This window comes from Rattus norvegicus, chromosome 17, assembly GCF_036323735.1.
Source record: "Rattus norvegicus strain BN/NHsdMcwi chromosome 17, GRCr8, whole genome shotgun sequence".
NCBI classification, from domain to species: domain Eukaryota; kingdom Metazoa; phylum Chordata; class Mammalia; order Rodentia; family Muridae; genus Rattus; species Rattus norvegicus.
The window spans coordinates 47,226,787-47,236,233 of record NC_086035.1 but is presented as its reverse complement, the minus strand read 5'-3'; the positions used below and the strand labels follow the sequence as shown (position 1 = coordinate 47,236,233).

The 9,447-nt window shown below is 42.0% G+C and overlaps 2 non-coding genes across 2 annotated transcripts; both read right to left on the bottom strand.

Moving 5' to 3' along the window:
- Positions 1–3,019: 3,019 nt before the first annotated feature.
- Positions 3,020–3,101, bottom strand: Trnas-gcu11 (transfer RNA serine (anticodon GCU) 11). Its single transcript has one exon. It is a non-coding gene; the product is annotated as a tRNA-Ser (tRNA).
- A 2,340-nt stretch (positions 3,102–5,441) lies between these two features.
- On the bottom strand, positions 5,442–5,513 carry Trnaq-cug7 (transfer RNA glutamine (anticodon CUG) 7). The gene has a single exon. It is a non-coding gene; the product is annotated as a tRNA-Gln (tRNA).
- Between the last annotated feature and the right edge of the window lie 3,934 nt (positions 5,514–9,447).

Below are 9,447 nucleotides of genomic sequence, written 5' to 3'. Positions count from 1 at the left end.
AAAAGAACCTTGTGGGTACAGATTAGAACTGAAAATACGCCTCCTTCTGGTTTGTACCTATGCCCGGGAGCGGAAACTGTGATCCAACCCACCCCCAACCCGCCCACACCCAGAGATAGCTTACCCCCAGGAGTTCTGGCACAAAAAAAAAAAAGGAACAGAGACTGAAGGCCAACCAGAGACCACCCCACCTAGGGATAATTCCTATCTGCAGACACTAAACCCTGCATTGTTGCTGATGTCAAGAAGTGCTTGCAGACAGGAGCCTGGTATTGCTGTTCTCTGAGAGGATCTGCTAGCACCTGACTAATACAGATACAGATACTCACAGCCAACCATTGGATTGAGCCTGGGAACTCCAATGGAAGAGCTAGGGGAAGGACTGAAGGAGCTGAAGGAGGTTGCAACCTGATAGGAAGAATCATATCAACTAACTGGACCACCCAGAGCTCCCAGGGACTAACCCACCAACCAAAGAGTACACATGGAGGGACCCAAGGCTCCAGATACATATGTAGCAGAGGATGGCCTTATCTGGCATCAATGGGCATAGGGGGAGCTAGAGTGGTGGGGCAGGAGTGGGTGAATGAGTGGAGGAGCACCCTCATATAGGCAAAGGGGAGGCCGAGGGAGGATGGGATGGAAGGGGGAGTTGTGGAAGGGAAACTGGAAAGAGGGATACCATTTGAAATGTAAACGAATAAAAAATAATTGAAAGTACTGTGAACTCATGATTATGTCAATGTGTACACGTATGACTATACATGTGTATATGTTCACCTGTCATGTGTGTGTGTGCATTTATTGTGTATGTAATACGTAGTTCAAAATTTTTCTCATTAAAAGGTCATAGAAATAAAAATACCTCAGAAACAATGAACACACTTGGATGTTGGGTATTGGTTTTCAATATTACAGGTCATTCAAGATTTCTGTCTGAAAAATAAGTTGACTTCAGGGCTTGGACAATGTAGATTCAACTGAGCCTGGAGGAACTTATTATGCCCGAAATTCATATCATTCTAAAATTATATAAAGGCAGAATACAAAGGCATTTGTTAGTCTGAAAGGGCTTTCACTGCCCATGTGTGTTCATGTGAGTCCCAGAATCATTAAAGGAAACAATGAATTGTAAAAGACTGAAAAAAAAAAGGCTTTCCTGAACTTATTTTGATAATGCACAGTGACATAAATGAAGAGGGGTGTCTCTCACTTCTAATGGGACGCCACGGCACACTGGTGAACTACCACAGTAGATTTAGTTCAGGTGGGAATTATCAATAGATACCAAATTTGAATGAAAAGTTTTATGGAAAACATTCCAGTGATCTATTAAAAGTCCCTTAGCTTAGGCTACTTATCGGTTGCAGGGGAAAAAGCTCTGCTCCTTTGTTGACGGATTGGACTATAGTGATTAGAGTCAGCCCTGGTTACAAGGGGGATATGGAGTACCTTCAGATTCTGTATTCCTAAAGCTGGAAGTACTCTCTAGCATTACTTCCTTTCTATTCTTCATAAATCTAAGTTTCCATCATGGATGTGATGTATCTATGTTGATACATATCTATGTGTGTTGATATATGGTGAAAATGAAGTTTGTACTAAAAGAGAATATGTACGTTTTACATGCTGTTCTTCAGAGGATGTGGAATATGAACCTGATTTGAAGGGGAAAAATTATACCACACCCAGATTACTAGTGGCTAATTTCCTCACCTTTTATTTTTTCATTTTGTTTTTATATGTATGAATATTTTGCTTTCTATCAGTGTTCACAGTGTTTATGAGCAAATGGTTGGCATTGGATGCCTTGAAACTCAAGGTACAGATGGTTAACCCCAGCTTCTGGAAAAGCAGCCAGTGCTCTTAAGAGCTGAGCCAAATTCCCAGCCCACTATCCACTTAAGTGAGGGATGACTCTGACCTTAACAATGTGAATTTCGTGAGATATACAAAGGGATGCACTGGAGATATTCATCTGGAGGGTGGAGGACACTAAAGCACTACACACAGCTTCTATTTAAGCCTGCATCCTACATCCTGCCTCCTGCCTCCTGCCTCCTGCACCCTGCACCCTGCACCCTGCATCCTGCATCCTGCATCCTACATCCTGCATCCTGCATCCTGCATCCTGCATCCTACATCCTGCATCCTGCATCCTGCACCCTGGACTGAAGAGAGAAATGCTATAAATGCCACAACTACATCAACTGATAAACTTGAATGCAAATGAATGATTAAAACAAACAGTGCCACCATATATATGAAAGTATATTAAATGGAGAATTATACTGTGGTTATAAACGAAAAATCTTTACTTTTAGAAAACATATCTGTAAGAACAAGGACAATGATGTATTAACTTACCGCTTAACTATTTTGTTGTTTGTTTGTTTGTTTTTTGGCACCAGGGATGTTTCAAAAAGTGACAGAACAGGAACGGAGAACAAGCCAGAAAGCCTGTGGGAAAGAACGAATAGGTAAATTCTGGTAAAAGTACGTGTGGTTCTCTTAGGACATCTTCCATAAATTTGAAATTTCTTCTAAGCATACAATTAAAAAGAAACTTTTAATGGGACTTTGAAAATAAGAAATCTTGAAGTTCCTGTTAAGTAGCTTAAAGAAGCAGTGATGTTCTTTCTGTCTTGTGTCGTTTTTACAGGTAGTATCCAATACCATCTAGTATTGCTAAGCAAAACAAGGGCAGGTAATTCCCGAGCTTTTTCCTGTGACGTCGAGGCTGAAAGAAGAGAAAGGCGCAATGCAATCTCTCACTATGTTCAGATAGAGGTACTGGTAGTGAGGGCCAAAACAAAGTCTTCATAGCACATGAGAAATGGTGTGCTGTGACTGCAGAAAGAGGGGAAGTCCTACAGCTGGTAATTCTTGAGGTGTGATGGGTCAAGTACACAAGGAGAAAGATTTGAAAAACATGGAGCATAGGAATCGCTGGTTACTTCTTTGGTTAGTTTAAAATTTGGAAAAACATACCCTTACACAAACAGGAAACAGGTACCAACGACGAGGGTGGGATTCGAACCCACGCGTGCAGAGCACAATGGATTAGCAGTCCATCGCCTTAACCACTCGGCCACCTCGTCCTCCCTGCCCTTATTATTTTTTTTCCTTCATCATTAAGTCTTATTTTGATGGCTGTCTTAAACTTTGAATTTGTGATCTGTATGGCGCTACCAGTTTTCAACCTAAAAGACTATTTAAGGAATTCTCATATGTAATAATTTTCTTCCTCTAAAAGGACACTTGCGCATATGGATGATCCCATCGTAGTACCCGTTCCTTTCCATCCTCAATTCTCTTCGTTTCTCCGTACTACACTTGCTTTCCACTCTACAAGGAAACTCTGCTGTCCTTGAACTCCGCGTTCTCTTTTCTGGACTCACAGTAAATGTGCTAACCTTCCCCTACCGCCCTACTTCCCTGTCTTAGTTCTCCACTCACTAACTACTGGCATCTTAGGTTTGTTTGCTTTTTGTTTTGTTTTGGCCTCATAGATTTTTTAAAACTGAGGATAAATATCTATTTTCCTCGAACTCTTACCCTTTTCCTCTTACACAAGGTAGTCTAAATCTGCCTAAGAATTTTAAGCCAAACTCATTTATTTTTATGCCCAAAGACACTGGCATGATCTATTGCATTAGAATACATTACTATAAACTGTTCTGATTTTTTCAAAAGATATTTCCAGTAATTATAAACTTATGTTTTCGGTCTGCTTCAGCTTGAATTGCCTTTGTATTTTAAGGAGAGCAGATACTAAAAGACGAAACTTAAAAATTTAGATAAGTAATTTTATATGAAAAGAGAACTTGCACTAAAAATCCATCCTTTACTAGAAGGATTGAGGGTAATTTTTTTCCTCATCAATTCACTTGTCTATGTATGAAAATGTATTGATAACTCAATGGAAACCAACAACAAACGGAGAGGTCATATATGGTTAATGTGTACAACCAACTCTTACAAGAAGTGAATATATTAAGATTCCCTAAATGTAGTAAGTGACAGCGGGCAGATTTTCGGTTACATAAAACAAAATAGGAGTAACCAACATTTTAAACAAAAATTAAAACTTCTTACAGGTAAATAAAACGAGAAGTCAAGACAATGAATTTTATATGAAATTCATATCGAGAGCTGCGATATATGTGCGCTCCCTGTGGTTGGGTGCGGAATGTTATTTATTAAAAGAAAATCAGCCTCCTTCTTTCTCGGTGAAATCTTATAAAACAGCCTCTGACGCTGGAGACTGTCCACACGCTATTTCCCGAAGGTTTTTTGTTTGCTTTTTTTTTTTTTTTTTTGGTCTTACTGGCTGTGAGACTGAATGTCAAGTGACCTTGCAATTACGAACACACAGCATCTGTGTATGGTTCCCAGAATGAGACCTGCTGCGAACCGTACTAGCTGTAAAGGTCAGTAGGTGTAGAAGGAGACAAAAGAGAGTAGTGGGCACCCATGGAACCCTGTATACAAGAATGAAACTGACAAAATAAAAAACAAAAACCAGAACTTTAAAAAAAGATGTTGCATGAAAGGCGAGGGTGATTTTGGGGACCTCTAGGGCAGTCTCCCAGTCACTGCTCGAGAGCTCAGTTCCAACCTTCCTAGCCCGAGCTAAATTCTTGAGCGTTCATCTTCGATCCGCCCTTCCCCCTCCCCCCCGCTGCCCTCTCAATGACATCATAGTGACGTCTTTCTTGTGATGTCATTTCTTGTCTCTGTTCACATGACATGTGCTTATACAAATTGATCAAGCTTGGATCTTTCTCTACCCACTGGCGACTGTGGCCAACCGTGTCCTCCTGCTTCATCTGTAATCCTTGCACCTAAGAGGTGGAGACAAGAAGATTAAAAGTTTCAGGCCATCTTCGGTCACATGAGACCCCGTCTCATTGAAAAATGTAAAAAGTAAATCAAACACACACACACACACACACACACACACACACACACACACACACACATACACATACACACAAACAAAAAAATCCCAAACCAAGCAAACTGAAGTCCCAGTCTTCAGTAAACAGAAGCAGGAGGATTGCTTGAGTTTGAGGTCATTCGAGGATAGAGTGGGAGTTTGCATCAAAGAATAAAAACAAAACCCATAGGAACGACAAAATAGTTATTGCTCTCCCGACTCACTAACAAGATAAAATCTATTTCCAGTTTCCACAACAGCCGGGGACTGTTTTCTCTCGGTCTTCAAAAGTCGCTTCCTCTTCCTCCCTCATCTCGCCCCCAATTCCTCCTTGACGTTTCTTCCTTTTTTTCCCTCTAAGAGACATACTACAAATAAGAATAAAGTCACTTAGTTGTTGAATGAAGATATTTAACTCTATTAAGGTGAAATCGTTAGGAATTAATTTCGGAGTATCAATTTAAAGGAGAAAACTAATTGAAATTATTAAAAACACCACAGGTCCCACCGAGATTTGAACTCGGATCGCTGGATTCAGAGTCCAGAGTGCTAACCATTACACCATGGAACCACACAGTGTGTACCCTGCCTTTCAAGTCTCTCCAGAGATTCTATTTGAATAGAAAAGATAATTTGCATTCATTTAGATCATCATCACTGCCACCACCACTACCAACACCACCAACACCATCTTTTTATGACTAGTCTTTATAGCCTATGGCTTCAAACTCGCTATAACCCTCCTACTTCAGCCTGCACGGGGCTTCTTTCTCATCTCCTGAATTCAAAATCTCCTTATTTTAACAGAAAATATTGACTTCCAGGACCATGAGCCCTCTCCAACATCCACGTATACCCAAGGCTTCCTACCAAGTGGTTGAGGAACCAGAGCGCCGGGAAAACAGGTGTGAAGTTGTTGAACGAGACAGAGGTCCTCTGGTGTACGGTGTTTTGTGATGTCCTCCGTGGTTGCCTCACCCAAGACTCAGCCACCGGGTGAAATGGGCACGAGTATCTCTATTACAGACGGGGAGCATAAGAAGGAAGCTTAATGTCCAGCTCAGTTTTGTGGACATATCTGACGATTTAAAAAACACATTATGGGGGAAAATATTTTTGCCAAGTTCACAGTGCTGGAAGGAGACATTGGTGTTTACAAACACTGAAATAAACGTACGGAGATTGCCAGACTTAAGAAGGATCTATGCAGCTCTATAAGTGACAGGCTTAACAGCCGGCCGAGCGGCGCCCAGCGCAAGGGAACCTGAGGTGATGACATACGACCACCTGCCAGAGACAGCTCCTGCCTCAGAAATCCCTTCTCACAGCTTACTTAGGACTCCACCACACGCTACATAGATGTGTGGCAGGGTAAATCCTGCCTCCGCTTGTATGCTCTGTCAGTATTAAATGGCCTGTGCGCAATAATTTAAACGCGATTTTAATAAAGAGTGGTGAGCAATTTGTTTTTGTTGTTGTTGTTCGTCCGGAGTTCATAGACGCTCCCCAAATGGTTTGGGCTCGGTTCTCCTTAGCGAGAATCTGCCTGGGAACCAAGACCGAGGTTAAGAGCTACACAAGAAAAAATTCTAGGACAGCACCTCACTGGGTATCTCAGGTAAAGTGCAAACACTTCCAGATTTCTTTCTGAGAGCAATATTGTGAATTCTAAACCCTATTCAGTAACATACAGATCCTACAGTTGGAGGACCATTTGCTTGTGCCAATAACTGACAGAGGGAGGGCACCGGGCTGTCTGGTTCTGTGTGAAACTAGGAACACCGAGGCTGGGCGATGGCTCAGCAAGTTAAGTATCTATATAATCCCATCACTGAGGAGGTGAAACTGGAGTTCAAGGTCAGTTTAAGGATACACCTCGAGTATCAAACTAAACAAACGAAAAGGAGACATTAACACTAATCTTAACAAAGGGGGAAACCGTGAGAATTTTAAACCATTTCACCTCTGACCGTGGCTCTCAGCAACCCCCTGCCCTCTGTTAGAGAGTCCCTGAGAACTTCTTGCGTACTAGGCACCTGGCCGCCTTGTTTCAAAAAGAGAAATTTCAGAGTTGGCTTAAAAAGTCTAGGTTCATCATGTTCTCACTGCCCCGGAAAGTCTCCCTTGAAATGAAGCAAAGGCTTATTAAAAATTAAAAACTTCCAGAAATGACACATTTGTGAAAAGGATGCCAGTGTCTCCATCTGCTTTCAAATCGAGGGGATGTTGAGAGTCAAGGGAATCTGACATCTGCTTTACCATAGAGACATTTATCCAGCTTGTTCTTTCTTTGTTCACAAAGAGAAACTTTCTGTCTGTCCTGAGTTCTCCAGCACTATTTTCCTTCTTAAAACTATAGGGTTTTGGGCTGGAGAGATGGCTCAGTGGTTAAGAACACTGACCACTCTTCCTAATGGACCTGAGTTCAATTCCCAGCAATCACATGGTGACTCACAACCACCTGTAATGGGATCAGATACCCTCTTCTGGTCTGTCAAAAGACAGTGACAGTGTACTCACATACATGGAATAAGTAAGTAAGTAAGTATTTTTTCAAAAAAAAAAAAAACTAGAGGGTTTTTGTTTTTGTTTGTTTGTTTGCACTAAAATCAGCAACAGGAAGTCTGTGAGTCACACTAGAGAACACATCTGGGAGAAACTTTCTTTGCCAACAGCTGTCCAGAAATTTAGGGCTGCTTTCCAGGAGGCGTTAAACATTTCTTCCATCTTTTCCTGTTCAGGGTTATCTGACCATGGGACATTCTGAGACTCCATCTTGTAGGATCCAGAAAATTATGGGGTGGGCTGACTTTGGAAACAGGAACTGTCAGTGGCAATGTCCAACAGAATGACACAATACTAAAGAGACACTCAGACACGGCACCTCTCTCCTTGGCTATCAGACTACACTGAGACAGTGCTTTGGAATCTCTAGCTGGGAGAAGAAAAAAAAAAAAAAACATGTTGGGGGCTTTGTGCCAACCAGAAAGAGAGTTTATCTTTCCTGAGATTTCACACAGTTCTGAGACCTTATCAGTATTGGTGATGGGTAGGAGCAGACTGCTTAATTATGCATACTTTATTGTTTTATTTAAAGATGGGTTTCTGGCTCAGGGGTAAAAGGTGCTTGTAGGGTCCCATAAGGGAGAAGAGAAACTGACTGATGAAAGTTGTCCTTGAATACCCATCCTCAAACAATAGTAAATAAATAATGAAATTAAAATAAACAAGTGGCCCCTTATGTCAGGACCTTCAATATGGATGTGAGGCTGGGAGAGGAGGGGCAGTTCACTGAGCCTCAGTTACTATTATAAATGTGGTCAAGGTGAATAAGTCTCCTTTTAAAAATGTTTCACTTTTGTTTAATTGATGTAGGTTGACTTGTTAGGGCTTCAAGGACCCAGGCTCTGACCTTAGGAATTCCAGTAACCGGTGCCTTCTATTACTAGCAGTGCTTGGGACTAAAAAAAAAATGGAAGTCTTTGGGAGTCTGCCAGGCAGGGTAGGGTCTGGGAGTAGGGAGGGGAAGGTCAGAATGAATGGTTGCCTGGTAGCTTTAAAAGGAGCAATAATTCTGAAGCCCTATCTTACAATATCACAATAGAGAGAACTTAGATGAAGGCCAGTGGTGCAATGGAACCATTTCTGACTGGATCAGAAGGTTCTAGGTTAGTTCCTGACTGCCCCAGCCATGAGGACATCTTTATTCAAATCGATTCTTGTTTTAATGGATATTGATGAGAATTCCCAGGTCTTTCAGTTACTGTGAAACGGATCCTCCACGTAGCACTCCTCTCCCCAACCCCGTGACAAATATGGTACTTGTTTCATTGGAATGAGACTTCAGAGGCATCAAAGGCAATTTAAGACATCTTGAATTTCAGGTGGCCTCTCTCTGATGGGGAGAGGATTTTTAATTTTTTTCTTTTATTGGATATGTTTTTATTTTCATTTCAAATGTTATCCCCTTTCCTGGTTTCCCCTCCAGAAACCCACAAACCCCTGCTCCCCACCCACCCACTCCCTCCCACCTCCCTGCCCTGACCTTCCCCTACACTAGGGTATCAAGCCTTGACAGGACCAAGGGCCTCTCCTTCCACTGACGCCCACCCAACAAGGCCATCCTCTGCTACATATGTGGCCGGAGCCATAGGTCCATCCCTGTGTAGGGGAGAAGATTTTTATACCTGTAGATAGTTTTAGTTTAAAATAAAAAGCACTTTGAAGAAAATGAAAAGGGAAAAGGAACCAATGAGGATCTGTGAGTGTCTTCAACATTTTTCCTATTAGGCAAAGACCTGTTAGGCGAAGACTTAGAGAAGTGAGATGGAGATTAGAACTGCCTCAGTAGTCCTATTGTGGTAGTCTGGGGATGAAGGTGCGGTAGCCTGTGCTCTGTAGGCCAAACCAGGTTGGACTTCCACTCCCCAGCCCAGCTCCCAGTGGCACCTTTGAAAACCTGAACTGTGGGCTCCTGTTCTGGTGAGTCAAAGACTGAGAAGAGT